Source organism: Psammomys obesus, unplaced genomic scaffold (assembly GCF_907164565.1).
Source record: "Psammomys obesus unplaced genomic scaffold, mPsaObe1.curated_primary_1811, whole genome shotgun sequence".
In the NCBI taxonomy this organism is placed as follows: Eukaryota; Metazoa; Chordata; class Mammalia; order Rodentia; family Muridae; genus Psammomys; species Psammomys obesus.
Window position 1 is genome coordinate 24,338,851 of NW_026596134.1, and position 26,110 is coordinate 24,364,960.

Below are 26,110 nucleotides of genomic sequence, written 5' to 3' on the forward strand. Positions count from 1 at the left end.
TGTGTGTGTGTGTGTGTGTGTGTGTGTGTGTGTGTGTGTGTGTGTGTGTCACAGTGCATGTGTGGTCAGAAAACAACCTCTGGGACTGGGAGTCAGTTCTCTCCTTCCACCATGTGGGTCCCAGGGATCAGGGATTGAACTCAGTACATGAAGCTTGCTGGCAAGTTCTTTTACCCTCTGACTGTCTCGCCCTGCATGCTGATAACTTTCAATGTTCATTTCCAGCACTTAACCTCAGACCTGCTGCTTTTACTGATTACCATGAACAAGACTCAGTTCCTCTTCCTAGAGCATACAACCTCCAGAAGTAAGTAGGGTGGGCCTCATAGAGCTTTTTTTTTTTCTTTTTCTTTTTTTTTTTCCCTAGGAAGCTGACTTAACCTGCCTCAAGAACCCACAGAAAAATCTGGAAGAAAAAAAGAGACCTAAACCTTACACCAAAAAAACTATTAGCCACACATATATATCCCAATGCCAAGAGAGCAGCATCAGTAATAGGGCCTGGTTATTTGAGGAGCTACTCAAGGTCATCATTCCCCCAAAACATCTCCCAATGCTCAAGACTAAAGTCATCTCCTCTCCTTCCTCCTTGACCTAATATCTTTATCATGGTCCCTCTGAAAGCCTAATGGACTAAATCTAGGCCTGTCCAGCCTGTGCAGGCCCATGGACCACATGTACCAAAATAGCTGTGGATGAGGTCTCACATGAAATCACAAACTTACTTAAAACATAAGGCTTTTTTTTTTTTTTTTGGTAACTCTATTGCATAACAGCATCACAATGTCAGAAACTTGTGATAATCTTCCTTCCCTTAAATGCCCCCTAGGGGGGCAGGGGCCTGTTCACACAACATCTCCAATGCTTCAGCTGGGTTGGCATGCAGTTGACACTCAACAGTTGTTCAGTAAAATAACAGCTGTGTTGACTTGTCTCCCAAAGTCACATGATAAGCAAGGGGACAATGCCTACACCCACTGGCTTTTATGTGTCACTTGGTCTGCTATCAAATGGGAAGATACAGGAACAGCAGGTAGAATTTGTAGAGATAAGAGAGAAGGGACAAAAACTGGCCATGGCTATGGGAATCATTTGCATAAATAAAGGTCTGGCCCATGGTGACAGGTGGCAGTCAAGCCATACCCAGGGCATACAGTTGAGGAAAGAGACCTACCATGTTAACAGGGCCCCAGACCTTAGCACAAGTGACTCCATGATGGAAGTACCATTCAGGCTATAAAACTCAGTGCTTTGACAATAACTCCTGCCAAAATGAAATCAAAGACCTAATCCAAAGGCCATAGCTCTTGGAAAGTCTCTAAACTTACTAACCTTGCTTTATAGCTTTTGTGGTTTGGCTTCTGGCCAACTGTTCTTGTTAACTGAAGTATGTCAAGTCAGAATACGGTTTTCTGCTTGAAAGTTCACCCTGAGAAAGGCTCAGGGCTTCACTGGAATCTTGAACACTCAGTGAAATTGTCAGTCAGTTTAAACCTGTGTTGGTACAGTCTTCTCCAGTGGATACCCCATAACACCTGGAGACAGTCAACACCTTCAAACAGCTCTGACTTTACTAAGACTGCCCAGTCCCACCCATTCCCATTCATTTCCAGGAGAAATGTGTCCCTACAGAGCTCCAGGGTCTGAGGGTAGGCCCAAAGCCAATTCTGAGCTAAGCCTTGTATCTCTAACAAAGGATTAAAGAACCTTGCTAGGCACACACTCCTCTTTGCTACTCTCTAGCAAGCAGCCCTCTGCAGCCATTTGTGCCCTCCCTGGAATCTAAATGAACCAGAAGGTTCTGAAGGACTTCAGGAACTATAGAATGCCCAGCCAGCAAAGATCAAGGGCAGCCCCCTCTCTGCACTGATGAGAGGGATTCAGGAACCCAAAAGTTCCAAGAGTTTCTGTGGTGATTTATATAAAAATGGCCCCCACAGGCCCATAGGGAGGGGCACTATTAGGAAGTGTATTAGGAAGTGCTGGAGTAGGTGTGGCCTTGTTGAAGGAAGTATGTCACTGGAGGCAGGCTTTGAGGTCTCAGATCCTCAAGCTGCACCTAGTATGGCTTTCTCTTCCTGCTGCATGCTGATCTGGGTATAGAACTCTCAGCTACTTCTGCCTGCATGCCACCATGATGATAATGGACTAAACCTCTGAAACTATAAACCAGCTCCATTTAAATGTTTTCCTTTCTAAGAGTTGCTGTTGTCATAGTGTCTCTTGTATAGCAATGAAACCCTAACTAAGGCAGGTTTCTACAAGCAAAAAGATCAGAGTTGACTTGGGAAAAGCTGACTTGGGAAATCCGGATTTGAGACAGGATTTCTAAAAAAAGAAATGCACTGCATAAGACAGACATGAAGTATGTATTCTTTCCTTTCCTATCAAAGGACAAGCCTGGAGTCTTTAACTTTTCTGTTTGTTTAAGTTCAAGAAAGAGCACCCAAAGTCAACATCTGCAGAGTATCTCATTGCTTTTAAGACATCTGCACATCCCGAGTATTATCCAGGCCTCAGATAACAATGAGACCTACATTGTTGGTCTCAGATAACAATGAGACCTACCTACATGGCCTGATATCCAAATGGGGTACCAGACCCCCTGGGAAGCTCTGCTTCCATTTCATAATGAAATTTCAACACTGCCCTGAAGTCACAGGGTCAATCAGGGTCAAGTTCAACATCTAGACCTCAGAGATTCCCTTCCCAGGCCTGCACCCTTCCCAAGAAACTTGTTTAACTTCAGTAAGGCACCTAGGGGCAACAGAGCCCAGGAAGGCATGAGAAAGATTCTGGATAATTCCAAGTGTAGAACCTGCTGTGCTGCTATGTGGAATATCTGGGTCGTCACACACACAGGTAACATTGACAGACGGCCTCATCTCGACATTTTCTCCATGAAGTCAATCAAAGGATGGTTTTGTGACCTTTCAGACCATGAGAACATACTGTTTCCTCCTCCCACCTCCCAAACCTTCAAAGAAGCAAGCATCAGCAAGGAGGAAAGTCCTCAAGCACAGGGAAAAAAAAGGAACGGTGTTAAGGCCACCTGCCAGGCAGGCAGGATGTCTCCTGGGGCTGGGGCAGGATGGCACAGACAGGCAAACAAAAGACTGAGTGATGAAGGAGATGCTAGATGAAGGAGAGGAAGTGTTCTGGAGACAAAGGAGCCCTGAGCCTTCACAGGTCCCACCCCACCTCAGCTCCACTTGTGTGGGGGCTAAGAGGCCTGACCACCTGTGGCTCCTCCAGCACCCACTTCAAAGGCTTTAGAAATTTAGGAAATGATGTAAGGAATTTTCTCAAGATTTGTGGGGGGTAAAGGGAGCTTCTGAGACACATAAAAGGTCAAGAATGGGGGGGGGGGGTGCATGCCTTTAATCCCAGCACTGGAGAGGCTGAGACAGGCAGATCTGAGACACCAGCCTAGTCTACAGAGAACACAGAGAAATCCTGGCTCAAAAAACTACAGAGAACATAGGGAAATCCTGGCTCAAAAAAACTAAACCAAAACGAACAAACAAAAAGATGAGGAAGATTAGTAAGAGGACTGGACCAAACTGCACACATACACCCCACAGACTCCATTCCTCTTCAGGCCTTGTTAAGTCTCAAAAAAAAAAGTTCTGGGACTAATCTAGTTAGAGAGTGTCCTCTCCAGTCTCTATGGCCTCTACTATTAGGAGTCTCTGCTTGAGTCCCCCTCATATCCTCCCAGGAGCTACCCTAACTCAGGTCTCCAGCTTGTCACAGAGATGTCCCCACCCTCAGTTTCTCTCTTCTCTACAGGCCTTCGGTCCTCTCACCCTCACTCTCCCCAGGTCTGATCTCCATGCTCTTAACTCTCTTCACCCCCTCTCCTAACCTGTTCCCTCTCCTCAGCCACTACCTCTGTCTATTCTGTCTCCCTTTCCAAGTGAGATTTATGCCTCCTTCCTTGGATCCTCTTTGTTACTTACCTTCTTTGGGTCTGTGTCTCAGAGTATGTGTATCCTGTATTATATGGCTAAAATCCACTTATAAGTGAGTACATACCATGTGTGTCTTTCTGGGTCCGGGTTACCTCACTCAAGATGATCTTTTCTAGTTCCATCCATTTGCCTGCCAATTTCATCATTTTGTTGTTGTTGTTGTTTTTAACAGCTGAGTAATTTTGCATTGTGTAAATGTGCCACAATTTTCTTTATCCATTCTTCGGTTAAGAAATATCTAGGTGGTGTCCAGATTCTGGCTACTATGAATAAAGCTGCTATAAACAAAGTTGAAAAAGTGTCCTTGTGGTATCGTGGAGAGTCTTTGGTTATGCATCCAGGAGTGGTATAGTTGGGTCTTGAGGTAAAGCTAGTCCCTATTTTCTGAGAAAGTGCCAGACAGATTTCCAAAGTGGTTGTACAAGTTTACACTCCCACCAGCAATAGAGGAGGGTTCCCCTTTCTCCACACCCTCGACAGCATGTGCTGTTACTTGAGATTTTGATCTTAGCCATTCTGACTGGTGGAATCTCAGAGTTGTTTTGATTGAGCGGGGAACACCAACCCACCCACAAAACTTTGACCCCAAATTTACCCTACCTACAGCATGTGCAGGGATAAAGATAGAGCAGAGAGAGAAGAGAATGATGAAATACCCAACGAATGCCTGGCCTAACCAAAGACCCACCCCATGGGAGAGAGCCAACCCCTCACACCATCAAGGATACTCTGCTAAGCTTGCGGACAGGAGCCTGTCAGAGTTGCCCTCAGAGATTCTACCCAGCAGCAGCTCAAAACAAATGCTGAAACTCACAGCCAAACCTTGGACAATGCAGAACGCAATGAGTGGGGAGTCTTGTGAAAAAGTGAAAGGAAAGAGAAAAGGACCTGGAGGTGACAGGAACTCCACAAGTTAAGACCAACAAAGCCAAATAACCAGGGCCCAGAGGGGCTTGCTGAGATGGAAGCATCAACCAAGACCATGCATGAACTGGACCTAGGAGCCCTACAAAGATGTAGCAAATGGGCAGCTTAGGCTTCATGTAGGTCCTCTAGTAAGGGAAATGGAGACTTCATCAGACAAAGACTCACTTGCTAGCTTTTTTGGTCACTCTTCCCACCCCCTAGCCAGACTGCCTTGCCAGGCCACAGGGGAAGTGGACATGCTTAGTCCTGATGCAACTGGCTGAGCTGGGGTGGATGGGAAAGGAAGATCCCCTATTTTGAGGAATAGGCAAGGGGGGAGGGATGGTGGGACTAGGAAGGTAGGAGGAATGGGGCTACAACCAGGATGCAAAGTAAATTTAAAAAATAAAATAAAAATTTTTAAGTGTTCCAAAAAGTTCCTTCTGTAGTGAGGAGCAAGATAAGCAGCAGCAGCCTCGGGCAACAGGGCACCGGTGACTGGTAGAGGAGACTGGTAGACCCCACAGTGTTCTCGGCCCCTCCAGCACCCGCCAGGCATAGCTTCTTCAGACCCTTTTGGGTCCTAGTGCTCTCTCCAGCATGCTATGAGGCAGAGCTCTTCCTAGAAGTGTGACACATTGACCTCACACTCACGTATCCCCAAAAAGATAGTGGCCAAGTGTGCCAGCTTCCCTTGTTAACTTCTGTTCTCAGTTTCCCAACTTCGGGCACCAGAGAGGAGAAAACAAAAACAAAAACAAAACTACCCAAAAAGATTTCTGGGAAAGTAGCTGAGATGTTCTGAGCAATTCGAGCCAGACAGCAGAAAGTGTCTGTGGAAAGGAGGTTAGGGCCAGAGGGGTAAGATGGATGGAGCTGGGGCCAATGTTTACCGAGGATGCGTTTGGTAACAGGCATTTCCACAGACATTGCCTCATTTAGCCTTCATGACAACTCTGAGTTTAGCATTCCTGCTCCAGACAATGGAACTGATGCCCAGAGGGGACAGGTGTCCTGCTGGAGGTCTCCACTCAGCTGCTGACAGAAGCTGGGTTCAGCTTCCCTGGCTTATTAACAAAGTTCATGTTGTGTTTCTCTCCCGGGGAAAACCAAAACCACAGATTCTGGCTTCCACCCCACAGAAGTCAATTCCTTGGGGCTGCTCTTGCAGGAAGTAGGTATCTACTTCCAACAACATACCCTAAGGTGGCTCTGATCCTAGAGGTTCATGGGTCAACCCTGCAGAAACTTTTCTCTCTTGGCCCCAAGGGAGGACACCTCAAGGCTCTTTCTGTAGGTGTCCCAGGCAGAGAAGGCAGTGCTCCTGCAACTTCTTCAGAACAGATGGCTCCCCCAGTGTGCTCAAATCGGCTCTGTAAACATGTCCAGGGCAAAGGTCTGAGGATGTTGTGTTGCTCAATGGGCAGCCACTATCCTCAAATAAATACCTCCACAGAAAGGGGCCCACTAAACTTGACTAAGAGCTGCTCTCTCCCTGAAATCTGCAGAGAAGATGGGCACACAAATAGTTCCGTGACTAACGAGCTCGCTGCTAACACAGCTCAAGACCCAGCCCAAACATTTTACACAGAAAGCAGAATTTCCAGGATGGCCTCAAAAAGGAGGAGAAAAAAAAAAAAAAAAAAAAAAAAAAAAAAAAAAAAAAAAAAAAAAAAGGCCCATCCCCAAGGACTATTTCTAACAGGAACTCAATACTCAATGGCTGGCTCTTTGGCCTTCCCACCCCCCAAGGGAGGAGCAGTCCTGTTAGGCCACAGAGGAGAGCTTTGCAGCCAGTCCTGAAGATACCTGATAAAACAGGATCAGATGAATGGGGAGGAGGTCCCCCTTATCAGTGGACTTGGCAAGGGGCAGGGTGGAGATGAGGGAGGGAGGGAGGGACTGGGAGGGAATGAGGGATCGGGACACGGCTGGGATACAGAGTTAATAAAATGTAACTGATAAGAAAAAAATAAAATACAAAAAAAAAAAAAGGCCCATCCCACAACCCCCACCTTCCCATGGAGTCTGTGCTCTTTCCCCGGGGTCCTCAGTGCTATGGATCCAATGCAGCTCCTGAAAATGAAGCTCTTGTGCTCACTCAGGGAGGATAGAAGAAAGAGATGCTCGAACTTACTCTAGGATCTAGTCTGCATTTCCTGCTGGCTGAGAATCAAACTTCAACACTATAGATAAAACTAGATTCATCTACAGTACTATATGTACGGGGCGGGATTATATAAAAATATCTTTTCCTTTCTTCTTTCCTTCTTTCTTTTTTTTTTCTTTCTTTCTTTCTTTTTGTTTTGTTTTTTGTTTTTGTTTTTCAAAACAGGGTTTCTCTGTGTAGCCCTAGCTGTCTTGAAACTCACTGCTCTGTAGAGTAGGCTGCCTCAAACTCATAGAGATCCACCTGCCTCTGCTTCTCAAGTGCTGGAATTAAAGGCGTGTGACACCACCACCAGGCTAAATAAAGATATCTCAAAACAAGGGTGTTCAAAGCAGCAACGGACCTCATAAACCACCTTATAATTTCATCCACAAGAGGAAGTTCTTTAAAGATGAGTAAGTAAACCAGTCCAGGTATTCTCAACTTAATTTTTAAACTTTAATTTTTAACATTTGCTTAATCTTCAAACTTTATTATAAATTATACCCTGCATGAATTGCAACTTAGAAAGCCACAAATTTCATATATGTGCATATATATGTATATACAATATGTTATATAATATATACTTGTGTAAACATATAACACACACACACACAACCTATGTGTGGTGCATACTATTAATCCCAGCACTTGGGAGGCAAAGGCAGGCAGATCTCCAAGTTCAAAACCAGCCTAGTCTTTAGAGTGAGTCCAGGACAGCCAGGGCTACACAGAGAAACCCTGTCTCATACAAAAACCAACCAACCAAACATACATACATACATGCAAATATATATAACATATATTCTGTTAGGTCTCAGGCAGTCCATATATCCAGCTGACTGATGTGTGCAGATGGAGTCAGTTAAGTCAAGGAAAGCTCTCTGGAGACAGATCGAGAATCATCAGGCCACAGAAAGCAACTGTGCGTACCTGAGAAACTTGGACATTTACCTTCAGCAGAGTCTTGGTTATGAGCTGTAACCTCCATGTGTCATGGGTGCAGATAAAAATGCACACATATATGTATATATATGGTTATATGGATGCAGCCACTGTGAGCTTACTTAAAAATATATCTCTTAAGAGACCCACACACATACCTTGGTATGCTCTGTCTTCTGCCTATGTGCCTCTATTTCCTTTTTATTTTAGACAGGGCCTCATCTATAACACAGACTGACCTGGAATTCACTATGTACTCTAGGCTCTAGGCAGTGATCCTCCTGCCTCAGCTTCCCTGCTGCCGGGATTACAGGCATGAACCACAACACCTCGCTTGTCTCCATGTAAATATTTAATAAGCTTGTTAACTTTGCATTCCTCTTTCCTGAAATTCTGTGCGGTGGTCACAGATCGGGCTTTACTGAGCAGAGCTCCTGGCAGCAGCGTAGGGCTGCAGCTCCCAGCCTCCACCGACATTCACCTTCTCTCTCAAGAGCTGGTGGGAGCCAGTGGAAACATTACACCATCATAATGCTCTGACATACCGTCTGATCTTCAGAAGCTGGTGAGGAACTAAAATCCAACTCACTTCCCATCCATCCCTCTCCGCAAACAGTTGGCCTTCGGCAATCTTTGCCTACTTGGCCAGGCTGCATTTTGAACTGTGCGTAGAGAGAGAAGCTGGGTTCAGAAAGCTGGGCCACCAGCATCTGTAGCACCAAGCCCTTTACTATTTAATGATTTACCAAAGAAAAGGGAAGAGGGGCTTGTTCCACAGGACCAAGGAAAGAAAGATGCTTGCCTAGGTTTTGAAAATGCTACTGACCAAAAAATGGGAGACAAAGAATGAAGAGGAGGAAGAGCCGCTTTTGCCTTGACTTCATGGATCCTTATCGGTCCTGAAGGGACTGTACCTTCATACTGCACTCTGCCCAGTGCTGACAGATGGGAGGGTGGTTAAATCAAGGCAAGGCTATCTGCCAGAAGCACTTCTAGAAACAGATCGAGAATCAGGCAACAGAAAGAAGCTGTGTGTACCTGATAAGCCCAGAAGCCTCCCTTCAGAAGAAGCGTCTTGGGTTTGTGAGAGAAGCTACAGTGTATCATGTGGCTACAGCATATCATGTGGAGAAGATCCCTGTTATCCCAGACACTCCCAAGTCACATCACAAAGAGTTCTTGTCACCATAGCCTGGGAAAATGACACTTCGTCTTTCTCTCTACCCTCAGCTTCAGAAGCTTTGGAGGACATCAGGACACTGATAAGAAGGCTTCTAGAATGACTTAGTCTCCCTTCTGATCTAGGGCTTGGCTACTTTGCTCATTAAGAATCGAGTCTAAGCTGGACGGTGGTGGCCCATACCTTTAATGCCAGCATTTAGGAAGCAGAGGCAGGCAGATCTTTAAGAGAGGCCCAGAGGCAGGTGAATCTCTTAGTTCAAAGCCAGCCTGGTCTACACAGTGAGTTCCAGGACAGCCAGGGCTACACAGAGAAACCCACCCTGAGAACAAAACAAAACAAAACAAAACAAAACAACAACAACAAAAAAACAGATACACACACACACACACACACACACACACACACACACACACACAAATCAACTCTAGAAATCGTAGAGATGGTTCAGCGGTTAAGAACGTTTGTTGCCTTTATAGATGACCTGAGTTGGGTTCCCTGCACTCACATCAGGAAGCTCAGTACCACCTGTGACTCAAGCTCCAGGGAATTTTATCCCTCTTCTGGACCCCACAGGCACCTGCATTCATAGGTAAGCACACGCATGCACAGGCAGGTACACACCCATGACCCCCTCCCCACAATTTTAAAACAAATTTTCCCTTAAGAATCAACTCAAGCACTCAGGGAGGCAGAGGCAAGTGGATCTCTGTGAGTTCAAGGCCAGCCTGGTCTACAGAGGGAGTCCAGGATAGCCAAGTCCACACAGAGAAACCCTGTCTCTAATAATAATAATAATAATAATAATAATAATAATAATAATAATAATAATAATAATAATAAGATTCAACTCAAATGTCTGCTTCCCAGAAAAGTTGTCTGTTTGCATCGTACTGTGCCTAGTAGTAGGGCCTTATGGCCTTGTCCTTCCCCATCCTGAGATTCATACAAATCAGGAGGATAGAGGCAATAAGATCACTACAGGTCTGCCTTTAGCATTTCAGAGCTGGGGCTGGGCCTAGGACCTCGTGCACGCTAAGTACTCCTGAGATCCATCCTGGTCTCTTTCTTCGGTTCTTCCTATCTCACAAATGCTAGCCAGCTTCTTGTTCTTCATGTAGCAGCCCCTTTAACGTACTTCTTCTGCCTTGGCCAGTGCTGTCTCGGGATTATAAAAGAATCTGAGACTCGCAGCCGTTATGGGGCTGGTTGTAGGGTAGATGGCCGCACTGAAGACAGTGTATGACGTACACGATGATGAAATAGCTCTTTCCAGTGAACGAGAGGACACGGACACATGGTGATGTAGAAGAAACTCAAACAGATTTTACTAATAAACTTGCCTGGGAGACAGTAAGTCACACAAAGTAGAAGTTAATACCAAAGATATAGAATTCATATTCAAAGATAGGTAGCACACTAACCAGGCCTCTTGGAGACAGGTGAAGTTTAGGATTGCCAGGATAAATGTTTGTTCACCAGAATTGACCGGCCAGTAGGTTCTTTCCCGTAACAAGAGACAACCCTGACTTATAACCAGCCTTCAGGTAGCAAGAACCCATTTCTCATCAGAAAACATGACCGCCACCCCCACCCCCTTCTTTTGAGACAGAGTTTCCCTGTATATCCCTGACTGTCCTGGCACAGTCTGTAGACCAGGGCTATCCCTGCTTCCTGAGTGCTGGGATTAAAAGCCGGTGCCACCACTACCTGGTGCCTATTGTCTTTTAGGGGCAGCGGAAGGAGGCAGCACAGGGTGACGACGGTCATTAAGACCTGGTCTGCCATTAAGGCCCCAGGTTCTCTCCTTAAGGAATGCACAGTTCAGCCAGAAGAGCAAAATGATCCAGGCTAACAACTATTGGAAGACAAAAACGCTGATGTACTTCAGAGTAACTCTGACAACATCTCTGCTGTGTAAATTTCCCTTCTGCCTTACTGGCCAGACTTGCAGTCTCCTGGCTCTGTTTAAATTGTTCAAAGTGTAACTAACCTGAGGCCAGGACCTAGAAGAGGTTTAAGGATGACAGTGTACATAAAATGTATAAGTCTACGGTCTACAAAAGTTAGTAACATTTTTCTGTTCGGGGCTGTTTACCTTTTGTACATTAGCCAAAACCAGTCACATGCTATCATTAAAGAGTTTTCCCCTTTCCTAATCTCTAAATTGTGGAGTGATCTCTCACCCGGAAGGTATATGAATTCTATAACAGTAGAGAAAACAGCTCAGGCATGATCATTTTTTTTCCATCTGTAAACTAAGTTCCCCTTAGGAGCCCAGGTTATCCTGAGCTATCTAATGACAGTAGTCCTGTTAATGGCCGTTTATCACCACCCTGTGTATCTGATCAAACATTCTTTTGGCTAATAATAAGTCCTTTGGAATGTATTGGCTTAGCATATCATTACCTTCTACAAACCCCCAGAACTAAGACTGTCAGATTACATCTGAAGTGTCTCGGTTTTGCTGTAAACAACCCACCTGATGTCCCAGTGATCAGTGAATTTGGTAAATACATTGATTTATGGCCGTCTTGTTCTGTGACTGTAAAAGCTCGAGTAAACTCTTTCCTTGGGAACATGTTGTTCAGGGCAACCTGAATCTGTGTCCTTGGGCCATGGTCCCTCCTATTTGGGTCAGAGTAAGCGACTTCTTGTTCCCTGTGATTTGCATGGACACCTCCAAGGTTCACTAATTCATCATCTTGATTTCTTTCAGGAAGTAAAAACCTAGTAAGTCACATACCCAAAGGCAGGAACCTCCTATGGCCAAGGCCCTGGCTCCTGTCAATCAGTTTTCTACTTGGTGATAAAACAGGAGGAAGATAAAAAACAAAAAACTGCAGGACAGTTCATTAGGCCCCAGGAAACAAAGAGACCTCAGCTCTCAGGGCTGGAATGTTCATGGAGCCCAGGGTGTAGGGGCTTTGGCCTCCAACTCCCCTTTTTTGGGTAAGACTCCTTCAAATTTCAATTTAAATATGAAGAAAAAAAAAGTGGAAGCAGATGAGCTTAGTGTAGGCCTACCAAGGGCAAAGGTAAAAAGGGGTCAAAAACCTGGAATCTGAACTCTGGCTCTATTGTGTAGAGATCTGATATTCTAAATTACTTAATACTACATCATTTTTTTTTTTTTTTTTTAAGAATGAGTCAACTAGGGGCTGGAGAGATGGCTCAGAGGTTAAGAGCACTGGCTGTTCTTCCCAAGATCCTGAGTTCAATTCCCAGAAACCACATGGTGGCTCATAACCATCTATAATAAGATCTGGTGTGCAGGTAGAATGTTGTATAAATAATAAGTATATCTTAAAAAAAAAAAAAAAAAAGGAATGAGTCAACTAGCCAGTTGTGGCTGCACATGCCTTAATCTCTGCACTAGGGAGGCAGAGACAGGCAGATCCCTGTGAGTTCCAGGCCACAAAGCAAGTCTGGGCTACAAAGAAGAGTCCAGGACAGCCAGGGCTACACAGAGAAACCCTATCAAGAAAAAAACAAAACAAAACAAAAAACTAATAAACAAAAAGAATGAGTCGACTGGCTCATCAATCCTGACAGGAGTTACCCACCCCCGACCTTCATCTGAAAACATGAAATGAGATAATTTGTTAGAAGCAGCTCACCTCAGTGCAGCCACTAGAAACCAGTGGTTCTCAACCTATGGGGCACAGCCCTTGGTATGTGTGTGGCGGGTGTGTGTGTGTGTGGTGTGTGTGGTGTGTGTGGTGTGTGTGGTGTGTGTGGTGTGTGTGGTGTGTGTGTGTGTGTGTGTGTGTGCCAGTCAAAGGACCCTTTCACAGGTGCCATATTAGAGATCCTGCAAATCATTTACATTACGATTCATAGCAGCAGCAAAATTACAGTGTGAAGTAGCAACAAAAGAATGTTACGTTTAGGGGGGATCACCATAGCATGAGGAACTGTATTAAAGGGTCGCAGCATTAGGAAGGTTGAGAACCGCCGCTCTAGTCCAGTGGGCGTCAGCACGCCTGCCATGCAGCTCGCCTACCAACACCTGCGCAGGCCCTGCCTGGTGCTCTGGCTTCCCTTATGCCTCCTCAGACGCTCTACTGACCCTCCTATCTACTGACCCTCCTACCCTGCTGCTGGCCAGCCTCCATTGCAAAAGACAGGACAGGCTTTTCTCTCTTCCTCTTCTCCACCTCCCTATTCCGAGAAGCTGTTGAGATTTGCATCTTGCTTGTTCTTAAAAAAGAAAGAAAGAAAGAAAAAACTCTAAAACTAATAAAGATTGCACCCAAGCTTCCTTCTGGATCTATTTCTAAATTATTTTATTAATAAGAGACTACAAAAAGAGCCAGAGTAGTTGCACACGCCTTTAATACCAGCACTCTAGAGGCTATTGGACCTTTGTGAGTTCGATGCCAGCCCTAATTTAGAGAGATCAGGCAAGCCAGGGCTACACAGAGAGACTCTGTCTCAAGAAAAAAATAAAATAAAAGAACCCACAAAAGGACCCCTAATTTCCCTAGAAAGGGTACCAGCTGGAAGACAGCGGGTGTAGACTGTTTCCCCTGTTGGTGGGATTAAACACGCAGTTTAAATGTTTAATATTTTGGGTGAGAGCTTTGCTCAGAGGTAGAGTTCTTCCCTAGCAGGCAGGAGGCCCTGAATTCCATCTCCAACATCAATGGGGAAAAAAGTATTTTAACCATTCTGAGCATGTAGACCAGATCCATTATATTACGCATTGGTTTCACTGTGCAACGGTCGCATGATTTAACTCTTCTCAAACTGAAACAGCACTAATAAATGGTTCCCCATTTCCCCTTCTCCCAGCTCCTCAGCAACCACCATTCTCTCTAGATGTTTCTTAATTTGACTACTCGATGTACCTGTAGCAGAATTCAAAGTTTACTTGTATTATTTAACCTTTGTCCCAGTTCATGGAAATGATCGGAATGACAGAAATGTCTTTTTGTAATTTTTAAAGAGTCTCTCCCCAAAACCTGAGTTTATGTTAACAAGATAACAGCTTAACGCCCTCTGGATAGAGGGTGGGGGGCAATTAGCTTTACTGAGAGCAGCAATTACTGGAAAATGAGAACTACCTGTTCCATCTTCCCCTGACTCCAGGGAGAAGCACTCAAGAATGAGCTGAATAAAAACTCTAGATTCTAGAGACAGAGTTCTAGAGTCTAGGATGTTGAGTCACAGACAGTTTTCAGGCCAGGAACACACCAAAGGGCTAGGAGGTTGGCCTGCGAGGCCCAGGACTAATTCCGTACACTCCCTCTTCCCATGCCCGACCCTGCACATCTCTTAACACTTTCTGGATTGCAACCTTTATAAGCTGATAAATTTTAAGTCAGGTTTTCTCCCTAGCCGGTGAGCTGTTGTGTCAAATTAAATCTTAGGGAACTCCAGCTGATAATCTGGTTGGTGAAAGTATGGGCGATCCCTAGATCCCCAGGAGGCATTCACTACACCAATGCAGAGAGGGGCAGGCTCGTGAGACCGAACTCTTTTGGCATCTGAAAAATCCAGTTTGCCCTGCAGGACTTGAACCCCAGGACACCCAGCTTTTCATTTCTAGTTTGACCTGCTTTGATAACCAGTATTAGAAGTCCCCAACCCTAGACTCCTGTTAACTTTGCCAGAGCTAACACCTCTGGTTCTCAGTCTTGCTTTTCAGGAACTTGGTAATACCAGCCAGTTGAAAACACTGACCCTTCCCTTTGGATTGCACAAGTGCCCACGAGTGACATCTTCAGCGCTTGAACTCCATCGTCAAAGCACAGCTCTCTTCCTCATTAAAAGACTTGGACTCCCTGGTCAATAATCTCTTGATCATGAGGCTGATGAGATAGCTCGGAGGGTAAGGCTGCTTGCCAACGAGACTGAGTAAGCCCGAATTTCAGTCCCTGGAACTCACGTGGTGTGGAAGGGGAGAACTGACTTCTGAAAGTTGTTCTCTGTCCTCCACAGGAATATGTGCTACATTTTGTGTGCGCAGTCAGACAGACAGACAGTAAACATTTTTTTTTAGTAGGGCTAGAGAGATGGCTCAGCAGTTAAGAGCTCTTGGTTCTCTTGCAGAGAACCCAAGTTTGGTTCCCAGAACCCACGTGGCTGCTCATAACTGCAATTCCAGGGGATTTAACGTCCTCCTCTGGTCTTGGTGGGCACACTTGCATATAGGCAGTACACACACTTTAAAAAAAATTTTTTTTTGATCATATACACAGGGGTTTACTTCTGAATTCTCTTCAGAATTTCATTGATCATGTACATTCTGTCTCCATTGCCATGGCTGAGTAGTAGGTTTTGAAGCCCTGACACTCTCCTCGTTCTCCTGTCAAGATTACTCCAGCTATGCTGAACTCCCTATGCACTTTTGGATGATTTCTTTGATTTTGGCAGAATAGATCACTGGGATTTGGAGGGAGATTGCAAAAAATGAGTCTTCCAAGCACATAGAGCAATAGCCATGGGTATTATTTGTTTGTTGTTTGTTTTTAAATTTTATTTATTTTATGTGTACAAATGTTTTGCCTGTGTGTATATTTGAATGTCACATGACCATGGAAGTCAGAAAAACTGGAGTTACAGATGGTTGTGAGCTGCCATGTGGGTGTTGGGAATTGAACTCAGGTCCTCGGCAAGAGCAGCCAGTGCTCTTAACTGCTGAGTTGTCTCTGCAGCCCCCTTGTTTTTGTTTTTAACTGGCCTTTTTTCCCCAGGGTTTACTGGCTTTGACATTGCTTCCTTTTGTGAAAAAGATCACATCCACATTCACATTCCAGCTCTCCTGATTCTCCCCATGATACTGTGAAGATAGGAACACAGCACTGCCATTTTACACATGGAGAGGTGAGGCTGTGTTAGGCCGTGCGCCCCACCAACTACTCTCGGGTACTTTACTTGTGACGTTCCCCACAGCCCTGGGTGGTAGTTTCTCCTTCCCTAATTTTACAGAGAAGAAAAAGGGACGAGAAGGGCAGTCAGTGCCTGAAGCCAACAGCTGTGATAGACCTACGGTGACTCCGAATCCTACACCAGCCACTCAAGCAAATGCTCCTCTTCTCAGAGGCCCATGAGAGAAACTGATGCTGTCAACGGGAGGCCTGGAGGTCCACCCACTCCTCACACATACAGAGAGGCATCATTTGCTGCTGATAATTAAGTTCTGGGTTGGCAAGGGTGCCGGGTATGGGTGGTAACCACAGGGTAAGAACCAACCTCATTTTCATCCAGGAAGGTGTGGCCTTTGTGAGTGAAGAGCTCCGCTTGGGCTTCCTCTCCATCCCATGATGTGACATCATAGATTTCCACTGTCCTGCCAAAGCCTGAAAGAGCCAAGCAGTTGTCTAGGCCTGGAGCCCAGGTCACCCAGAGCAGCTCTGGGTCAGGGTTGGTTGGATCTGTACACTGGGCTGAGCTCACAGACTGACAGAGATTCTGGGGGTCAAAGAGATGGAGCTGCCCATGCGAGCCAAGGCTGGCAATGCAGGGTGCAGGGTCTTGGCCTCTGTCCCTAACATCTGCACACCATCTCTCTCCACTAGAGTCAGGGCCGGGGCTGACAGGCTCCGATGGTGCCCACTTCTGGTGGGTGTCCACAAGCCCCAGCCGATCTTTGATGCAGAAAGCAAAGGTGTCTGCATCTAGGACCTGATGGCTGCTCAGTGGCTCGCTGTCACTTGTACCTGAGCTGCCTGTGATCTTCAGGGAGTCTACAGCCACAGTCCTTAGGCCACGGGACTGTGCCCCGTGGAGGATTCCAGGTGCCACAGAGGAGAAGACAGACACCCGAGGCCAGAGACTCTCCTCTTTGTCCTGCACATCAATGGTACTGACAGCTTCAATGACATCATTGTCCTCTCCAATTTGCCACCACCTGTATGTAACGCTCTTAAAGGCCAATGGTCACCAGCAACCTGGTATCTGGCACATGCTTTAGGTCAAAGACAGATCTGTCTGAAAATCCTCCATGGTGCACTTTGAAATCTTTCTCTGGGAATAAGCCCTGGTTTTCCTTCAAAAAGAGTCAGAGAGGTAGTATCAAATGAAGAGTCTCTTTTTCTTTTCTTTTTTTTTCGTCAAACTAACCATCAAGAAAGGCTCCTTCTTCACCAATCCACTCAAGGACTCGAGTGGCTCCTGGAAGGTCAAATGCACCAAAATCTTGGTACAAGCCAGGCCTCCTGGAGCTCCATAGCAACTGTCAATCAGTAGCCATCTTAACATTATGAAGTTTGGCAACTGACAAATGCAGAATGACTTTCTGCTTATGTATCTTCCTCAGTTTTCTTCAGCAACAGTTTAGAGTTCTCAGCGTGTAAGGGTTTCCTTGGCTTGTCCCTAAGTTTGATGGTTGTTTCTGTTGTTGTCCTTTTTCATTATTATTAATGATTGTTTTCTTAAGTTTCTTGCTGGATTGTTCATTGTTATGTTATCAAATGCGGTTGTTTTAAAACAGGTTATAACGCTGTAAATTAAGTGTGCAGTTTTGCAAGTGAAAACTAGAGGCTGGAACAATTCTGGGAAGGATCCAGAATAGGAACACAGACTCATGACCCTCCTATCCTACCTCTTGAACACTGCATTTTCTTGGTTGTGCTTCCTTTCTGTAGATCTCTGACAGATTTGAAAAGTTTACATAAAGAAAGTTAGTTTGGCCAATTCCTAGTTGTTTCTTTCATGTCTCTTCAGGGAAGCCAGGACCTAGAATCATCCTTCTGATCTCTCTCTCCTACTGCCTCTTTTATTCTGCAAATAGTATCACTTCAAAAAGATTTGTTATTGAGCCAAACTGGTGAGAGCAGAATCAATGATGGGAAGTAACTAGACAGGCCAGGTTAGGGTAGGATAGGATGGGATAGGATAGGGACGGAAGCAGGGGTTCAGGACCTGAAGACTCAACTCCATGTAATTAACAGACTCCAAAGCAGGGTCTGCAATGGACCAAAGTGAAGGCGGGGTCCAGTCAGGCTAACCTGGATCTCCTCCAGTCTGCTCCCAGGGTTAGGAGTGTTTGCAATGGATGTGCCTCATATTCCATCAGACTGCCCTTGGCCTTTGACTTCTGAAAATTAAGGGTATTAGAATTAGGAGACCTCCTCAGAAGCCTAGCCTGTCCCCTCAGTCTATTTTTTTGTTGTTGTTGTTTTTTAAAGATTTGTTTACTTATTATTTATAAAGTATTCTGCCTGCATGTGTGCCTGCACGCCAGAAGAGGACACCAGATCTCATTATAGATGGTTTTGAGCCACTATGTGGTTGCTGGGAATTGAACTCAGGATCTTTGGAAGAACAGCCAGTGTTCTTAAGCTCTGAGCCATCTCTCTAGCCCTGTCCCCTCAGTCTGCAGGGACCCAAGCCCCCTTCTTCTAACTGGACACCCACCAGACACAGCACAGAGCAAACACACAATAACTCAGCCCCGACAAGAATGGCTGCATTCAGGTAACTCCTTTCTGCATATCTGACTCTGTACCCTTCAAACAAAAGCTCCTTATTGCTAACCTCAAATGGGATCCAGCTGAAAACAGTATTCTTGTATATTAAAAACTATAAAACATTGTTTATATATCTCTGGGCCCTCCCTAGAGAGTTGATCAGGATGTTTCCACAGGGCATCTGTCTTTCTACCCAGCCCCATGGCCATGTTTGGGGAGGGCTGGACCATTTGGCCTTCAGAGCAGAAGAAAGCAGAACTAAAATTCAACTCTATGCCACTGTCTCCCAAAGTCTTAGACTAGCAATTTTCCCAGCCCAGAGTTTTAAAATAGAAAATTTAACACACACACACACACACACACACACTGGGGAGGAGACTTTATGCCTCGTGGCACATTTCTATAAACCTGGTTCTCAGGAAGCTGAGGAAAGAAAATCTGAAGTTCAAGGCCAGTGCAGCTACATATAAAACCAACAGACAAAATAAAATAAGTCAAATAAACCAACAAAACCCACCAAGTGTAGAATCTTTGAATTAATTACCAGCCTTTTAAAACTAATCTCAGAGACGATGGCCCAGAGGCTAATAGCACTGGTTGCTCCTCCAGAGGACCTGGGTTCAATTCTGGCACCAACATGACAGCTCACAACTGTCTATAACTCCAGTTTCGGGGTATCTGTTGTCCCCTTCTGGCCTTCTCAGGCCCCAAGCATGCATGTGGTGCACAGTCATACACGCAGGCAAAACACCCATGCAGGTAAAATTTTAAAAGAAAATTTTAAAAAAATCAGTTTCATAAGCCAGACAGTGAAAACCATGAATATGAGTCCATTTACATTAGCACCTAGAACAGGCAAAATCCAATACAAAGAGATACCAAGTAACATAGTGGTTCCCAGCGGGTGATGAGCTTTCTTACGGCTGACTGGTGACAATGGTCAATGTAGATAATTTCACTTACTAGCCCTTCCTATGATAACCTATTATATTTGCTTGTAAGATTATGGCAGAAGTATCACGCAGTTCAAGTCTAGCCTGGAGTACATGAAGACACACTGTTTCAACTCTCACATCCCTCCCCCAAATTTTTCATGTGAAAAATCTGTACTTGTAGTTCTCTTTAAATAAGAAAGAGTCAGGAGGGGTGGCACACGCCTGTAATCCCAGCACTTGGGGAGGCAGAGGCAGGCGGATCTCTGTGATTTGGAGGCCAGCCTGATCTACAAAGTGAGTCCAGGACAGCCAAGTCTACACAGAGAAACCTTGTCACGAAAACAAACAAACAGACAGACAAACAAATAAATAAGGAAGGAAAATAGGCCTAGGGACACTAGGTTAATATTTTGTAGCAACAATTGGCCTTTGTGCTGGCTGGAGCCACACCCCATTCCAAGCATCACCATTGTAGGCTCAGCTCACTCCAGTGACTGACTGCGCTGGCCCCATCAGAAAGAACAGTCCTGAATCTACCTCTCTCAGTCACCATCAGGCTTGAACAGTCTGACCCCCACCCCCTCTCTATCCTAGATTCTAATGCGTTGCTGGAGGCCAGAAAGCAGTCAGGTGTGGGAGCACGTGGTAGACCATTGTAAAGACAATCAGCAGATAATCAGAGGCCTCCATCTGAGACCTTGACCAGCCTCTGAGTTCAGTAGATCCACAGACGGTAAGACCTAGGAAATACGTGCTAAGCCGGGATCTCCTGACCTACAGCTTTACCTTACCTAAGTAGCCAAGATTTTGAAATAAGACTTTGCTGACCTCGCCTTAAAACTCCGGTTCCTGAGTCATCCTCAGCCTCCATCAGCCTCTCCTGCTAACAGCACAGGCTCCGCCAGTCAAGCAAGCACAGCCTCCTCAGGGCGGAAGTCACTTCTGAGAGTCCATCTTTATCTGCCACAAAATATTTCCCATCATTGTTCACCCCCGCATGCCCGCTTGGCTGTGGAGCAAGGCCCATTCAGAACTCACAGGGAAACACAAGGAAGTGTGTGAATTTCCAAAGACTTGGCAACAAAGTGGATGTAAAGCCTAGGCACGTAGCTCAAGGGTAGAGCACTTGCCTCAAACAATGAAGCTTTGGGTTGGATCCCCAGCACAGGGGACAAAATGTAAAATACCACACTAGCAATTGTATAAGATTGACAACAAGTCTAAATAGTATTTGGGATGTGTTGTGCTAAATAAAATCTAGCACCAAAACTAATAATCTCTTTTGCCATTTACATTTATAACATGGCGACCAGAAAATTTTGTTCCATATGAGGCTTGCAGATGCTCTAAGGCTATATAGTTCCATGATCCACTGTTATCCTAGATAGCCAGCGAGGACTTCTGCTTGACTGGAACTGTGATGGTGTGGCGTTTTTTCCCTGCCTCTAAAAGCAAATTACTTTCCTGTTACTCTGCCTCCAGGGGGGGCAGGGCCCCGGGCTCCCTTTCCTTGTCTGTGCCACAGCCCCAATCCAGGGCTGAAGCGGAACTGGAAGATCTCTTCTAAGCCCTATCGTCTATTACCCAGCTCTCAAACTCTACCTACTACAAGGATTCTCTTTAGATGGCGGCGGGGAGGGGTGGGGAGGACGAAGTAAAAAAGGAGGACATGACTGCTCCTACAAGTGGTGCAAGAGGTGTACTGTAGGTGTGAGGGCAAGCATAGCCAGAGGCAAGGACATCTCGGAGAGTCCAGAGTGAAAGGACTCTGAGCTGGGCCAAGGGAAAAGAGGGGAGGGTCAGGAGACCAAGAGGCCAGGAGGGTAATGGGTAAAAATAAAGATAAAGAAGACCAGCATAGCCAAAATGGCTGGATTCCAAAGGGAAGAGCTGCAGGAGGAACAGCAGCCCAGTCCCTGGGTTGGAGAGTTCGGTATGCCAGCCACACTTTGTAACAGACAGGGACTGAGGGATGCTGGGAGAACCTGGCAGCCAGGGTCCTCTTTGATATGTTAGATATGCACCTGAGTTAGCCTAGAGTTTGAGACCTAACACCTTTTAAGTCTTATACAGTAACAATGTATAAGATAATACATAATGTGTCAATGAAAACCTCACTACAGATGGTTTTGAAGAGCTTAAGATAGCCTGAATATAACTCCATTTTGAAATAAAGATCTTGACTGGGAACTGAATTCAGGTACCAGGAAATATCACAGAATGTACACCTGGCAGAAAACAAAGTTAACTCTCCTAGCAACAGCCTCCAGGAAATATAACAGAATAAATGCTTCATAGAAAATAGAGACAAACTCCCTGGCAATAATCAATGGGAATCGGTTGAGAATCGGGTGGGAAAATTCTCCCCAATGTTTCAGATATGGTTTAGAAAAATAGCCATTGTGATTATATGCCTTAGCCATTGTGATTATGTGCCTCAGAAAAGGTCACCCCGCCCTGCTAAACTTTACCCAATTCTGTAACGCCAAGGCTTGTGCCCCCTGCTTGCTGCCATGGAAACCCCCGGCTCACAGACTTTCCCTTTAAAAATCCTGTTCACTCAGAGCTCGGGGTCCCACTTCTCTACTGCTGCGCCAGTGAGACTTGGGTCCCAAGTTCGATCGCTCTCGTAATAAAGCTCTCTTGCAATTGCATCGAGTCGTCTCCTGGTGGTCTCTGAGGGTCCCGTGAACCTGGCATAACAGTTTTCCTTGAAATAAGGCTGAGTGTTGCTCAAAAAGTAACCAGCTTTTCCCAACTGACAGCAGATCTCAGTCCACCATGAAAACAAAAGACAAGAGCTTCACTTTGGGTCTTCAATTGCCTGTTATCCCTGCCCCCAGGAAGACTGGCCCTTCCAGCTTCTTTCTTATGGACTCTAGCCCACCTTCATGGCTGTGTCCAGTTCCTGTGCTATGGTTAAAAGAGGCGGGGAGCTTTAATCTCGGGGAGCTTTAATCCTGGCACGTAGGAAGCAGAAACAGGTGGGTCTCTGAATTCAAGGCCAGTTGAGTGGTGGACATACTGAGTTCCAGGTCAGGCAAGGCTTTACAATGAGACTCTATCTTCAACACACACACACACACACACACACACACCACACGAGGCAGAAATGCCCTCACAGCAGAAGGCAATGATCAAAAGTCCTTGAGACACTGTACTGGCTAGTTATATGTCAATTTGACACAAATTAAGAGTCATCAGAGAGTAAGGAGCCTCAGTTGAGAAAATGCTCCCATGACATCCAGCTGTAAGGCATTTTCCCAATTAGTGATTAATTCAGGAGGGCCCATCCCATGGTGGGTGGTTTGATTCCTGGGCTGGTGGTCCTGGGTTCTCTAAGAAAGCAGGCTGAACAAGCCCTGTGAAGCAAGCCAGTAAGCAGCACCCCTTCATGGCCTCTGCATCAGCTCCTGCCTCCAGGCTCCAGCCCTGCTTGAGTTCCTCTCCTCACTTCCTCCAACGACGGACTATGATCTGGAAGTGTATGCAAAATAAACCCTTTCCTCTCAGACTTGCTTTTTGGTTTTGCAGTTTTCTACACAGCAATAAAAAAAAAACACTAAGACAGACACAGAACAAAATTAGAACCTCCAATTCCCACTTTTCCCACTTTCTGTCTTTGTGTGTGCTCACTAGCATGTGAGGGATCAAAACTAGAACATATTATACATGGTGGTCAAATATTCTGTACCCCGGCCCTCGAGTTTTGTTTGTTTGTTTGGTTGGTTTGGTTTTTGATCTTCAGTTTTTGAGAAAGGGTCTCACTGTGTGTACTGGCTGTCCTGGACTCACTTTGTAGACTGGGCTGGCTTCTAACTCAGAGATCTGCCTTGGGCCGCTCTAATGCAGAGACTGATGGCAAAAGCCATCACTGCCCCTATTTTGATTTAAAAAACAAAACAAAGCAAAAAAAAAAAAAAAAAAAAAAAAAAAAAAAAAAAAAAAAAAAAAAAAGCAAAAAAAAACCAAAAAAAACACACTGGCTTTCCTCCATGAAATTTCAGTGTTGGCTTACTGACATTTGGACTTTAGAATCAGAACTGGTTCAAATCTCCTGTAGCCACCCAACCGCGATTACTATTTCCTTACCTATAACCACGGAAAAAATTCTATCTACCTCACAGGAGTAGCTGAAAAGATTAAATTAAATAATGGATGAAAAGTACTTTGTATTCTGTTGTTGTTGTTTTTCTACACAGGGTTTCTCTGTGTAACAAGAGTAAGAAGAGCTCTGGCTGTCCCGGACTCACTCTGCAGACCAGACTGAACTTGAACTCAGAGATTTGCCTGCCTCGGCCTCCCCAGTGCTTGGGATTAGAGGAATGAGCCACCACACCCAGCTGTACTTTGTGTATTTTGGGTGTGTCACAGACATTAACTTCTCTACCTCTTCTTTACTCTTTCCTATAGCCAGCAAGCCAAGAAAATACTAAAAATGTCACAGAAAACTGAAAATAAATCTATGCTATGACCTATTATGTTACTTCTGAGTCTAGGTGTGCATTTTAAACTCTAGAAAAAGTCTGTGAAGGCAGATAACAGCTCCATAGCCTTTACCTAGAGTCAGAGGAGGAAGGAAGGAGAACAGAAGGAGAGGTACTCAGGGAAAGCTTATCTAATACCTGAAGTTTGGGTTTAATACAAGCAGAGACTTGGCTGCCTCATGATGTACGCAAGAATAAAGAGGTCGGGGTTCCCACCTCGTGAAAGAAACATCAAAGTTGCCAGGATCAAAACAGTCATTTGCATCTTAAGAACAGCAACAAAAAGTAAAAGATGACAGTGTGGTGGTCCATGCTTTCAATCCCAGCACTTGGGAGGCAGAGGTAGGAGGATCTCTGAATTCAAAGCCAGCCTGTTGTTGAGGCTGGAGAGCTAGAGGTTTAGAACTCTGGCTGTTCTTCCAGACACCTGCAGTTCAATTCCCAGCAACCACAGGGTGGCTGATAACCATCTACAGTGAGATCTGGTGTCCTTTGCTGGTGGGGAAAAAGTCAGCCTGCTCTATATGAACATGTCTAGGTCAGTCAAAGTGCCAGAGCGAGAATCGGTCACAGAACAAACAAACAAATAGGTAAACAGAAAATGTTTGTATTTCATAGAAATGACCTCAACAGCTTCTCTTAGAGCCCGACCTCGAAGAGGCACCTTTGTGGTGCTGGGGATCAAACCCAGGACCTTGCACATGCTAAGCACACACTCTACTACTGAGTTACATCCCCAGTACCAGTGTGACATCACATGAGAAGCATCACATGTGCAGCAACCATCAGTTCAGCCTCACACCCAAGGCACCTGCCCAACAAGCCTGAGGAGCAGGGTTCTAGCCCCAGGACCTTCATAACGGAAAAAGAGAATTCTTGCAAACTGTCCTCTGACCTCTATATATTCATTGTGGTACATGTACACACCTCTATACACAAAATAAATAAAATGTAATTTAAAAACTCTCCCTTGCCTCAGCGTGTTTGCATATTAAATTACAGTAACACACGTATGACCATTTCAATATTCTGCTACTCACAAATATCAGCACTCTTTGGAAAAATCTCTTTCTCCGACATCCCAGCCTCCCCTTCCCACTCCATCCCCCCACAATGGGTTGAAAATGATGAAGGGTTTAAGGTGATTTACATTGGGCAAGGCCTAAGTGAAGTTTGCAAGCCCCAAAGAATTAAGTCTACAGAATGTTTGCTTCTATGGAGTCTCTCCTAAGGTGCAAAGCACAGGTGTTCTGTAGCTATTTCTTCCCAAGCAGCAGAGCTTGACGTGGAGAAAAGGCTACGGCACAGAGCACCAAGCACACTGATCTCTCCATGAGGCATCCTAAACAGTTTTTGATAATGCTAAATTTAGCACAGAGCATCAACTCTTTAAAAAAAAAAAAAAAAATCAAAAGAAACAGCTATCTTCCTGACACAAATCGGCATGGGTTCACAATTTTTATTATATGTATGTATGTATGTGTGTGTGTGTGTGTGTGTGTGTGTGTGTGTGTGTGTGTATGTATCTACCATCTATCTATAGTTATTTATTTACTTACTTACGTATTTATTTGGGGGCATGAGGGGGATATGTGCATGTCACAGCAAACATGCAGAGGTTAGAACATAAGTTGCGGGAGCTCTTTTCCACCACATGAGTCCAGGAAACGCAACTCAGGTCGTCAGTTTGGGTAGTATGTTTGGCAGCAGATACCGTTACCCACTGAACCATCTCACCAGCCCCAGGGTATTTTTCAAGTGTAAAATTCTTAGCATTTCTTGACCTTGTTGGGGGAGAAGAGTAGAACGGGAAATGAATAACTATTCCTCTTAAATTTTAACAACATACCTAGTATTATATCCTTTAGAGGTTGGGCCAAGGGTTTAGTTTGTGCCTTAGGACTAATAACAAGAGAGAACCAGGCAGTGGTGATGCACACCTTTAACCCCAGTGCTTGGGAGGCAGAGGCAGGCAGATCTCTTAGTTCGAGGCCAGCCTGGTCTAAGCAAATTCCATGTCAGCCAGGGCTATACAGAGAAACCCTACCTCAAAGGAAGGAAGAAGGAAGGAAGGAAGGAAGGAAGGAAGGAAGGAAGGAAGGAAGGAAGGAA

The 26,110-nt window shown here is 45.2% G+C and overlaps 1 protein-coding gene and 1 pseudogene across 1 annotated transcript in view; both read right to left on the bottom strand.

The window, feature by feature from the left end:
- The window catches only part of Flvcr2 (FLVCR heme transporter 2), a 54,769-nt gene that overhangs the window by 25,125 nt on the left and 3,534 nt on the right, over positions 1–26,110 (bottom strand). The window lies entirely within an intron of this gene.
- LOC129666051 (WD repeat-containing protein 73-like) lies at positions 16,231–22,404 on the bottom strand (annotated as a pseudogene).